Source organism: Capsicum annuum, chromosome 3 (genome assembly GCF_002878395.1).
Source record: "Capsicum annuum cultivar UCD-10X-F1 chromosome 3, UCD10Xv1.1, whole genome shotgun sequence".
In the NCBI taxonomy this organism is placed as follows: domain Eukaryota; kingdom Viridiplantae; phylum Streptophyta; class Magnoliopsida; order Solanales; family Solanaceae; genus Capsicum; species Capsicum annuum.
In genome coordinates this window covers 24992794-25006149 of record NC_061113.1, presented here as the reverse complement: position 1 = coordinate 25006149, position 13356 = coordinate 24992794, and the positions used below count along the sequence as shown (strand labels likewise).

The 13356-nt window shown below is 31.2% G+C and overlaps 1 long non-coding RNA gene across 1 annotated transcript; it reads right to left on the bottom strand.

Moving 5' to 3' along the window:
- Positions 1-230: 230 nt before the first annotated feature.
- LOC124897046 lies at positions 231-4038 on the bottom strand. The gene is made up of 2 exons (XR_007053481.1): positions 3682-4038; positions 231-1061 (listed from the first exon to the last, which is right to left on the bottom strand). It is a non-coding gene; the product is annotated as an uncharacterized LOC124897046 (long non-coding RNA).
- Positions 4039-13356: the final 9318 nt, after the last annotated feature.

The following is a 13356-nucleotide window of genomic DNA, read 5'->3' as shown; positions in this document are numbered from 1 at the left end:
CATTGCTAACATACATCACAGATTTCGGACTTAAAGTACATATAGTAGATGCATGACCACTATTTCTGCATACTTTACACCAACCTGTAGCTTGTTGGATGGCATTAGCTGTGATGCAGGTTGTGTTGCTCTCAACTTCATGCTGTTGAGTGTTATATTGATCAAATTCTATAATGATGAAACCTGTGTTGATAAGGTTGTGAATTGGTCCATATGCAATACTCCTGCAATTCTTTTTGTGGCACTTTTAGAATTTAAATACCACTCTAGATTTCCTTATGCTATGTGGTTCAACAATGTGTACAACTCATCATAAGTTAGCTCCAACGCTTGACCACTTGCGGCTGAATCTAGTAAAATTTTCATATTTTGATCAAGAGCTTCTAAAAAAGTATGAGCAAGTACCTCATTGGACAGTTGGTGGTGTGGACAATCCCGAAAAAGGGCTTTGAAGTGTTCCTATTCATGATAGAGATTTTTATCTAATTTTTGCTTAAAACTCACTATCTCACTACGAAGTCTCGTAGTCTTGCTAGAAGGAAAAAATATGATGAGGAATTTTCTAGCTAAGTTGTCCCATGAAGTGATTAAATCGGCCGGCTTTGCCTTCAACCTTCCTTTTGATTCCCCCAATAGAGAATAGGGAAACAGTGTCAGCCTCACATAATTTGGAGTCATCCAAGTTTGAGTGAATGTGTTAGTAAGCTTAATAAAATTTTGCAAGTGGACTTGTGATCGTCATGTGGATGCCCTGCAAACTGTCCACTGCTAATAAGAAGCTGCATCATATTGTGTTTCAACTCAAAATTTCCCCCAATTGTTGGTCTTAGAATTGGGGAATTCAAGTTCGTTGGAAGTGGGATTGCCCCTTCTCTAACTGTCCCACATGATAGTAGTTCTGCAACCATTATAGTAGGATCTACTTGGTCTTCTGCGATTTGAGGAATTTGGGGGAGAAATATTGCTTCTCTCCTTTGCTGATGGTAAAGTTGTTCAGGTTCGAAACTTAATTCAACCAAATCCTGATCCCTTGCCAGCTTATTACTTTGTAAACTTGTTTCCTGCAAAAACACAAAAACAAGACCAAGCGTAAAAACACCAAATAAATTTTAAAGTAAAATTAAAATAACAATTGCTAAATAATAAGTCCCCGACAACGGTACCAAAATCTTGACAATGCCCAAGTGCACACACAAGTGTAAATAGTCTACGAAGTAATATAGTGGCTTTCAAAAAAGCCGAATATCGATCCCACAGAGACTTAATTTGGCAATGATTTAATTTTAGTTCACCATCTAGATTAATTTAGTGCAAAAGTAACCAAAAAGAGAATTTTGAATTATTTTGTAAATTAAAAATAAAATAAATAATGCGTAAAATAAAATACTTGAGACGATCAATGGAGAAAATCACAAGCTTACTCCAAACAATCATACTATGTTATTGAAATTAATTCGTTAATTCACTTATCTTTGTTGTTAATTCGTAGGGTTAATTGCATGATCATGGTTTCCCAACCTATAATCTTTTACCTAATATGTACATTACAACTATATTTTTGAGTTGGAATTTAATAATCCAATTAAGTTAATTAAATCTATCATCCTACGTATGAATTAAGCAAGGCATCTAAGTACATCCCTGTCCTAGACGCTAAGTTTGATTCTTTATTTTATAAAAGAATAAAAACCCAAACTTTGTTTATTCCCATGTTCTATCTCCCAATTCTCTCTCCTGAGATCTAAAGTTCGACAATATATGTATTTTATGGGTGATCAATTTACAAAATAATTAAAACAAGAATAAACAAACACCTAAATATGATAAGCAAAATTAAACGAATTAATCCAAAACAATAGTAATCATGTTCTTGTCTTTAACCCCGTAAAGAGTGTTTTTAGCCACTAATATTCATAATCATGATCCAAATAATTGAATACATGATATGAAAAATTTAAGACTAAAACTAAAACTAAAACCTAATAAACCGTGTAGCAGCTCCTCCATATTTTCTCAAAACTATGTCCAGCCGTATTGTTTTTCGCCCCCCCAGGTAATGACCAAATTTTAATCATGTGTCCACTTTAAATATAAGTGGTAACCAGCTGTCCCTCCTTGACCAAAGTCTCACTTTTTATATAGTCATTTCAGAACCATCGGTGAACCGACAGATCCATTTGCAACCCCTTTGGAAATCTTATCTGAATGATATTTCTTTTCTGTATTTCAAATATTTTGTATAGTGCCCAGTAAATTTTTGGGGGTTCTTTAAATGATTTCAGTACCTGCAAGATTATTAATAGTGCCTTTTTTTAGAGAATGTTAATAAATTTTAAAATCCATTTCGCCATTCAGTAGTGACGACTGTCTTTTTATTGGAACCACAGTAGCCCTTTAGTTGGGCATTGCAATTTATAAAGAGAAATAGTTTTAATCATTCCTTTTAATCATTCCTTATAAACTGAATCTTTCTCTCCTATTAAGCACGTAAAGATACAGAATAAAAAAGAATTCATTTATTCGTCTTATTTTTATCATTTATGTATATTTTTTGTTATTTATATATTTATATAAATAATTTAATAAATATATTAATTAATATAATATATATTAATTATCTAATATGTTAGACAAATTCCTAAGTCAAAAATTTGTACCACTTATATTTAAAGTGGACATATATATATATACCAATAAAATGATGTTGTTCGCAAACAGGGCGTTCATGTGGAATTTTTATTCACTTAATCAGTTGAATAACCATTATCATACCAATAGTATGGATCATCATCACTATCCACACATGAATAGTCATGAATAGACCATTGTTCTTGGACAAGATAATCTATATTTTTTTAAAATTTTTTTTCTTGTAAATCTTTATTTAATTTTATCACTTTTAAAATAGTGATAATGTTTTTTCATCTAAGAATATAGTATAATAACCCATTAAGCAGTATAAAGAATGACTTTCTTTATTGAAATGATAAGACTTTTGCTTCTACATATTTGTTTTTCCTTTCCAAGTCATCTTTTTCTAAGACCTTGGTTAGTAAAATTTTTAACTTGTTAATTTTTGATTTGCTAATTTCGGAGTTGTTTGAATTATTCTTCCAACGTTTGACCATTTGAGAAAAGTTTCTCAAATTATAACTCCAATTTGTTATAGCTTCTTCAAGCTTTTTGATAATTATTTTGGTTTCCCAAAGTTCTTTTCTGAGCTTCATTAATTTTGGTTGCATTACCTTCATGATGAATATTTTATGCAGTGTAAAGAATAGGCTTCTTTATCTTAGCCTTATATCTTTTTAAAAGAGAAATCTGTGTCATTTTTATTGTATGATTTCGGCCAATAGATGAAAGTAATATTATTTTTAATCTGCTAATTTTGAATTTATTTGAACTATTTTTTAAACGATAAAATCTTTGAACATAATTTCTCAAATTCATTATATCGTTTTCACTTGTTGCTATAATCATTTTGGATTCTCAATACCATCTTCTCAATTGTTTTAATCGTGGTTGTACTACTTTTATAATGATAAATTTAAATAATTCATGATTTTTGATTCCCTATAGGTACTTGGTAGCATATAATATGTATGAAGGTATAGAACAGATATGAAAATAGACTTTTCTTATCCTAATATGTTCATTAAATGATAGAGTTTATGCATATACCTTTCGACTTTCTTTTATGTTAGCTGTATCAACACCGTAGTGCTTCTCCTTCTGGCTATGAAGAACTTTTTAGCCTATTATGACTCACTATCTTAGGCTACTGTTCTGTCCTTTCTCCGTTAAGGCTGAAGATCCCATTTTTCATTGGCACAAAAGATTGTCAAAGAATATATGAAACAAACTTTTTATTTCTTGAACATATTACAACATTGGAAAAATCTTTAACCAGATCTTCCTTATACTCACATACATACTATTTATTATCTTTCCCTGATGGGAAAGGTGTCTGTCACTCACTCATATAGAAGATACTATCATTTTTCTAAGAAGATAATATTCTAAGAAAATGTAGTCTGTCTTCTATGAGTTTTTATCTCTCCCTTTATAGTTATAAGGAGGGGTAGATTTACAATATCTATTTTCTATAGGGTCATCCCTATAAATATCTTTATTTATCTTTTAGTCCCCTATCAAGATAAGATAAGAGATAAGATAAGATTCTTCTTTTTCCTGATTAGCTTCTTTTTGGACCGTGGGGTCCATTCTTCCATTACTTTTGTCGTGTAGTGCTGACACTTATTTTGATGTAAATGCTTTTGCTTTACATTAATGTCTTTTCTTTATAGTTGTAGTTTACATATCGTCTGACATTGAAGAGCTTTCTTCATCATTTCTCTTGAGATGTTTATGTTCTAAAAATTTGCATGCCATGGTCCATGTCTCTGGAGTGGCTAAAAATTGATGTGTTTTGAATTCAACAATTTTGTCCTTTAAGACTGTTGATTTTGATCTTCTTTAGTCATAAGAATCCAGTTTGTATCCCTGTTGAGGACTTTGTAATTTTTTGCATATTTGTTTTTAAGGATGTGATATACAACTTTCATCCCTAAGGCTCGTCTGTTCTGAATCCATTTTTTATTAAAATAAGGAATCTTTTTATCAACTCCTGTGGAGCTGATGTTGAAATTCCTTAATTTTTCCACCGCTATGTAGTTAACTGTAGGAAAATATACTTCATCATCTTGGGATTCCATAGCTATGTTGAAGAACCTACAATAAACTGCTTCATTTTGGGCAAAATTTTTGATTGAACTTGTCAGATATATGGGCAATCCTTCTAGTTGAGATAAATCTGGTTTGGAATAAACTCGGTCTAGGTAGCCAAATTCAAATAATTGGGCTGTGAAACCCGTTGATTCGCCTGGAAATATGCTAATCCTTGGATATAGACTTTTTTTATTCTAAGACTCCATAAGTTTCTCCATATGTTTCTGGAAGATTGTAAATTTGTTTTGTAAACTTTAAATATTCTTCCTCCTTCGGATGGATTTTTCCTACCTTAAAAGAAGAAGCAAACTATTTTTCTGATGAAAAGTTAGTCCTTTTTTCTGATATTTCAGAAGTTTGTCAGTCTCCACTGATTTAACTATTTCAGAGAATTTTCTGTGTTTGTGCTCGGTGTTTGGATTCTTACGAAGGTTCGGCCATCGGCATATCCGAGCATACCTTAGATATTTTTTTGGCACTAAGTTCTAGTAGCACACCTCCTGCCACTTTGTTAGGGAATTTTCCCTTTGCTTGGCGTTTAGCTTAATCAGAAGATTCTACTATTGGCATATTCGACTTTACCGTCGAGATGTTTTTGGAACTAGGTGCTAATGGGACATCTCCTGCAACTTTTTTGCCCTTGGATCTAGTATCTAGATGTTCGCAGAGAAGTTGGAACTCCGCCATATTGTCAGCTTGTTTGATGTTAAGCCGACTTAGTTCAAATTGTAATTTCCTTATTTTTTTTTGTTAAGGATACAAGTTTATCTCTTATGCCGTACAACATGGTGCTCTTTTCATTTATAGCATCATCAATATCATTCATCTTTTACCATATTCTATTGGTCAATACCTTTGTTCAATCATCCATATTGAACGTTTCTTGAACGAAAATTTGCAAAAACATTATCATATCCTTTAGTATTTTCAATCTTGAAAGTGTAAAATGAAAATATTACCTACCATCTGTGTAGCCTTCTGTATTGTGGTTCTGAAGGTAATTTGTTAAATATCAATCTTGATATTTGAGTGTTATCTGTTCTAACAAAAAATGGTTTAGGTAATAAAAATGCAGAAAACTTTCATATTCCCTTTACAACTGCCAATAATTCCTTTTCGTTAGTGGAGTAGTTAACTTCAGCTTCGTTAAAAATACCACTTTTATATCTACAGGTTTCATTTAAATCTGTTTGTAATAATGCTCCCCAAAGATAATCAGAGGCATCAGTTTGTAAAACTAAATTATCTTCTGGTTATGGCAACGTAAGCTTTGGTAGCTTAGCACATTCTTCTTTTAATTTTTGAATACAAATAGTATGTTCGTTAGTCCATTCAAGTCAATTTGATTTTTGAATAAGTTTTTGCAAAATATTTCTCTCTTTTTGCAAGATCTTGAATAAATTCTCCTGCATAATTTAAACAACCAAGAAACCTTTGTATTTCTTGTTTTGTTGTTAACTTATCACGAAATTCGATTATTTTGTTTGAAATGTGATCTTTCAGCTCTGTTCCATTTTTTGAAATTATCATTCCTAAAAATTCTATTTCATTTTTACTTATTTCAGCTTTCTTTTGGCTTAAAATAATTTTGTTTTTAACACAAAGGTTAGAAAATTCTTTCAAATGTGTTAAATGTTCTTGATATGTTTCTGAACATACTAAAATGTCATCTATATAGACTATTTAAAAATTTTCTCAGAAAATATTTTATCCATTTTTTTTTAAATTTGGGGTGCATTTTTCAATCCAAATGGCATGACTAACCATTCAAAATGTCCATTAGGAGTGCTAAATGCTATTAGAGGCACTGATTCCTCTGAAAGTTTAATTTGCCAAAAACCACTTTTGCAATCAAATTTTGAAAAGTAGGTTTTTCCTTTAGCAAGGTTAATTAGATTGTTTTTATTTGGAATAAAATGTCCATTAAAAATACTGTTTTTATTTAGCTCTTTCTATTTCATAATCATTCGAGCTTTTCCTCTTTTTTGTTCTGCATGATTTCTTACCGTAAATGCAGGACTACTGTGAGGACTTTTACTTGCTCTTATTAATTTAAGATTAAGGAGTTCTTGTATCTGAATTTTAAATTCAATTTTATCTTCTTCATTATAAAGCGTTGGTTTACCTCTTATTATGATACTAGAATCTTTAAGAATTAAAATTGCTTTTTCATGGTTGTTATTCCATTTTTTAAATGGATTTTCTCCATAAGAAGCTTGTAAATCTTGTTTTATCTTGTCTAAATTGAGACATTTACAAGATTAATTTTTTGGGGTATCTAAAAATTTCTTTTTAAAGACTCCATTTTCTTTTATCAAAATATAAGGATTATGTTTCCTTGGAATTTTTATGAATTGATTACATGGGGTTTTAAAACTAACCATATATATGGTCTGATGATAATTTTGAAACTGTTGTATAAAATTATTTCCTAATAGTAAATCAGTGTCAAGCTTGTCATATGCAAAAACATGTTTTATAGAAACAATTTTAGATCCTAAAATTATTTCTATGTTTTCTTTTTTCATGTATTAATTTTTCTTTATCTCCTGTAATACCTATCAAGGTGATATTATTATTATTATTATTTGTATACCATTTTTTTTTATTAAAAAGGACTTTGCCAAACTAGCTTCTGACCCGTTATCTATTGACAACAAGAAGTTAGTTTTATTTCGTAGGTTGTGAATTCTACGAATACTGATACTCTAAAAAAAGTTTTCTTAGGCATTTAGATTTCTGGAATAAAATAAGTTCTGTCCCCTAAATTTATTTGGATTCCTTCTTTTTGGATATATATTGATCCAAACTATTTAGGAATGTTCCTCCTAAGATTATATTATAATCATTTTCATGATTACTAATATAACAAGGAATTTCTGTTCTGATTTTTTCAAATTGTATCGGTAACTTTACCATTTTTGAACATTCATAGTTATTTCCTTCAAATGTTTTGTAAATATATGACTTACCTTCATAGCTAATTAATCCGTCTAAGATACTTTTCTTGACGTGATTTGCTAATGATTCTTATTGTATTAGGATTGTTTGTTTGTTCCAGTCGCTTCCGTTGAAGAATCTTCCTGAAACTTCTATAATATTGTTAGAATTCTTAATATTAAATCTTCTAGAGTTACCTTTCCTTATGGAGTTTCTCCCATATTCTATTGAGAGTCTCTGGTTTGAGATGGAAGAATTACCTATTTCTATTGCTTTTCCCACATGAATTTCATATTAGTTGGAATATTTGGTTGTTGAGTTTTTGCTTCAACTATTTTGGCTATTCCTATGCATTCTTAGTCAATTTCAACAAGACTTTTATTTTTATAGTCAGTTACATAATTCGAATTGGTAACCGTATATAGAGCTTGATAATATATGCTCATGATATGATTACCTGGTTTAAATAAGTCTTTTCTTTTTACCTGAAAATACAAACTTATAGCTTCATTAAAATTTACATCTTGTAGCTAAATATTTGAAAGGTTAACTACTATGGGGCAGTCAATTCCTTCTTTAAAGGTAGATTTTACCATTATTTGGATTCCTCCAAGATAAACATAATTCATTTTTTTTGATTTCTTTCTGGGATTTTTCTTAGAATTCGGTCTATCATAGGCTTTGTTAATAAATTGAGCTTATGTCTTCTAGTAGTTTGAGTGACTTCAATTACCTTTCAATCTCCTGATATTCATGATAAGAGATTTTATTTCTTCAAAAAGTTCTTTGTAATCTATTAAATATACTATCTTCTGTTCGAAGATTGAATTTTAATCCTTGTATTTTTCTTTATAATTCTTCATCGAATGTTGCTTTTAATGCATACCCACGCCGATCTTCTTCAGCTTCTATAATCTGAGTGTTTTCTTTTATATTTTTAATTTCTTTATTCATTCTTCTGAATCAGTACTAGATTCTGAAAATGCTTCATAGAGTTCTTCGTGAAAATTTTCACTTTTTATAGATGAGATTGACTCTAAATCTGATTCTATTTCTTCTCTATCTATTTTAGATATTTTTACTCTTTTGTTGTTGCATTCATAACTTTTGTGGCCTTCTTCTCCATAACTGTAGCATTTACATTTATCTGTGGTAGGTTTTCTTTTGAAATTTCTTTGTTTTTTGAAGTATCTTTTTTCTTGGTATATAATTTTTCTTGAAAATATTTTTCCTTTTAATTAATCCTTTGATTTTCCTTTTTCTTTTCGAAGGAGTTATTTTTTCGTAACATCCCCATTGAGATGCTGCTTCTGTGTCTTCACATTAAATCTGTGTGCCTATTCTATTAGCTTTTCTTTTCTTGTTATGTAACATACAAAGTTGGCTCAGCCTTTGATTAAGGAAGGTAATTCTTCTTCCTAGAGAATCTTGCGTTTGATCTTCTTTCGTATATTCATCTCTAAAATAAGTAGCCCAATATCCTGGTAGCTTTTGATAATACTTATCCATGTAAGGAGTTAAGATTTTACTGCTATCAAATAATTGGTAGTAGTACGTTTCAAATTCACAAGTATATTCTTAGATGTACTTCATTTTACAAATTTGCAGCTTTTCTAGCCATTCTGCCGCTAGTAGCCCTTGTTTTTCTTTCCCTTTAGAAATGTCTGCTTGGCTTTCTAAAAATAGCTCCTATATACCTCACTAGGTGATCTATTCCTGCTCGAGTTGATTTATCAAAATCTGCTATGACTTCTAATCTAAATACCTTTTTAGCTTCTTCTGAGACTCTTATAAACCAATTGTCTACTTTTCCAGTGAAGGTATTTGTAGCAATTAAATATTTTTCATTATTAGTAAAATTATTTCATTTCCCTAGGATAAAAAATAGTTTTAAGTTTTTTGACCATAAGTCTAGAAACTCTCCTGGTTCTCTTTTACAGTCCAGGTCTAGAAACTGGGCAGATCCAGCATCTCCTACTGGGAGTCTATTTGGCAGGAATTTAGCCTTAGAATTTATATGGTATTGACTATTATAGTCTTTCTATATCTTAGATTTTGGTAGGAAGTTACTCTTGATAATGGCTCATTGGATGAGCTTTCTTCCTTTTTAGGTTCTCTAAAGTTTTCTTGGGGTCCTCTTGTATCTCCACGAGTCATATGGACACGATAACTTTATTATTAAGATCAAGTTCTTCTAAAGCATACACTAGTTCGTCTAGTTCATTCATTTTCCTCTATTTCTGTTTTAGAGGTAGAGGCTTCTTCCTTATCCTTATTTTAAGAAGTTTTTGAGATAATTTATAATTCTAATTTTTCTAATTCTTCTCTGTCTTTTTTCTAGGAAACCAGATATAATTTTTTCATCAAGACTTTCTTTCTGATAGGTTCCCTTGTTCGAAATTCTTGAAACAAAAATTTCATCTATAATTCTCTTCCCTAATTCCTTATTAAAGGTATCAACTTTTTCAATAAGATTATGTATTTTAGTTGGTGGGTTATTTTTAAGGGTTTTGATTTCTTTTTTCTATTAGATTTATTTTAAGGCTTATATGCTTTTGCATAGCTAAAAGATCATCAAGTTTTTCTAACACCTTTTCTAAAAATTATTTATTCATTTAAACAAGTTATGTTCTAGCTTATACTCTAGATGCCAGATTTCTTGTTCTAGTTCAAAAATAATCTTATTTTGATAAAATAAAGATTTTTTACAAACTCCTACAAATGAGTTATAAGTATATCGTTCCTTTCGGATGCTAAGTTCTTGTTTTAATTCTTGTAACATGATTAAGGACTTTTCTCTATCCATAATATTTCGGTGGATCCAGAAACCTAATTTTATCATAATTGAGTGGTATATACCTCATTCTTCTAGATTTTAAATGTATTATTAGTTTTGCCTCAAGACTAGAGATCAAGGTAATTAAATAATTTAACCTATGAGGATTTTCTTTGCTTTTGCTTAATTTTTTATATTCTAAATAGTTACTATTTAGAGTGTTTTTGACTTCTCTGAAAACCTAAATATTTTTATATGGTCTTCTCATAACTAGTTTAATAACTAGGTAGAATAAGCTGGCACGTGGTCCCCCCCTTTTCCACAAGATTCCTTCCATTTTTTTTTGTGTCGGCTGACCATTTAATTGTTTTACATGAATTTATTGATGCGACGCACCATTGAACGCATTGCTGATCTGGCAGCTTCAATGCTGGACTTCGCGTCGATTCACTGGAATTTGTATTCAAAAATTTGGTTAAGTATGGAACGTCCTATCCTTTACCCATGCCTTGTGTAGTGTATTATCCATGAATTTTAAGCCTTTTTATCATCAATATATCATGGTATTTAATTCGCCGGGCCTCCTATAATATCATGCACCATAAATTAAAAATTAAAACATCATAATATTCTCAACAACAAATCAAATCAAGGGTTAAGATAAAGCAAATTCATAATGATCTTTCACTTATAATTTCGACTTGACTTAGTCAATTTAAACTTTGCACATACCAAACAAGTTATTCCCCTCATAATTACTTCATTAAAATATTTGGAATAAATTAAACACATTATAATCCACCGAGATCAACTAGACACACAACTAGCTCAAACTAGTAAAATTAATTTTATGGGTTGAACTCTAAATTACTCAATTAAGCACAAACTTGTTTGAAAAGTGCTTTGGACATTGTAATCACACACTTGGACACTCAAATGCTTATTTATATCAATATTAACATGCTAAGCTCTCAAATTACTCTCAAGACAAGGCAAAATAAGTTAGAATAATGATACCTAAGTGTATAAAACTACCTCAGACCATATGTCATAATAGAGCTACACTCTTCAGTGAGTGTTATTGCCGCCACATCCTATAATTTTACCTTATTAGCAACCATATCCCTCAAGTACTTTAAGTATTTAGGCATACCCTGCAAAATACTAACAAAGGTAAGTTAATCTGATGTGAAGCTCTCTAAACATGTCAAAGAACTTCTTAAACACTGCATCCTCCTTCCCTTTAATGTGCCTCTGAGGGAAGGGTAGTGGCAAAATCTACTTCTTTTCTTCAGCAGTAACTTTTTCTTTTGAGTACTCAGACTTTCATGATTTCTTAGCAACTTTGTCATTTACCTATTCAATCACCACATCAGCATCTACCTCTTCAGTTGCCTTTGGAAGTTCTCCTTGAAGCTCTTTATCACTTCTTAAGATGATTGCCATAGTTTGTTTTGGATTTTTTGTATCTGTTGGAAAACCATCTTATTGCCTAGTATTTAATGCTTGCTATAAATGCCCCAACTACAACTTTAAGATTCTCTAGGCCATTTTCTAATTTTTTAATTCTGCCTATTGATTTTTCATATCTGCAGCCATTTGTGCTTAACCAGCTAAAATCTGCTTCATCATCTCTTCTATGTTGCTAGTTGACTGGTTTCCTTGTGCCTGTGGTTGCTGAATTTATTATTATTGTGCGTTCCAAGGACGAGTTTTCCACTTTATATTGTAGGAATTACCATAATTTTTCCTTTGAGCATTTCCCATATACATCATTGATTCTGGATTAGAAGCACACATAGCCGCTAAGTGACCACTGTTACTGTATACTTCATACCAACCTGTAGCTTATTGGATGGTATTTACTGTGACTGCAGGTTGTGGTGCTCCAAATTTTATGCTGCTAAATTGAGTATTTATCAAATTTTGTAATGCAAAAACTTGAGCTGATAAGGCTATGAATTGGTCCACCTCTAGTACACACATAATTCTTTCTGTGGCACATTTAGAATCTGAATGCCACTCTGAATTTCCTTGTGCTATACAGTTTAATAATGTGTACAGTTCATGATAAGTCAATTCCAGCGCTTGACCACCTGCAACTAAATTTAGTGAAATCTTCATATTATGATCATGTGCTTCTACAAAAGTGTGAGCAAATACCTCGTTAGACTGTTAGTGGTGTGGACAATCTTGAAGAAGACCCTGGAATTGTTCCCAAGCATTATAGAGGTTTTCATCTAGATTTTGTTTGAAGCTCATTATCTTACTGCGAAGCCTCGCAGTTTTTTCCAGATGGAAATAATCTAATAAGGAAATTTTCAGCTAAGTCATCTCATGATGTGATTGAATTATCTGGCTCTGCATTCAACCACCTTTTTGTTTCCCCCAATAGTGAATGGGGAAAAAGTGTCAACCTTATATAATTTGTATTCACCCCAGTTGGAATGAATGTATCAGTATGCTCAATAAAAGTCTGCAAGTGGACTTGTGGATACTTGTGTTATAGCTCATCAAACTGTCCACTACTAATTAGAAGTTGCACCATGTTGTGCTTTAACTCAAAATTCCCCGAACAACCAGTCTTTGAATTAGGGAAGTCAAGTTTGTCGAAAGTGGGACTACCACTTCTCAAATCATCCTATGTGTTTGTTGCTCTGCAGCTAGTATCGCATGATTCTTTTGGTCTTTTTTTATTCGTGGAAATTGAGGGAGATAGATTGTGTCTCTCCTTTTTTGACGGAAGTATTATTAGAGTTCAGGTCTTGGTTCAATCAAATCTCTATCCCTTTCCAACTTCCTAACCTTAAAACCTATTTTCTACAATCACAAAACCAAAACCAAACATAAAATACACCAAAGAAATCTAAAGGTAAAACTAAAATAAATAGTTGCCAAATAACAAGTCCCCG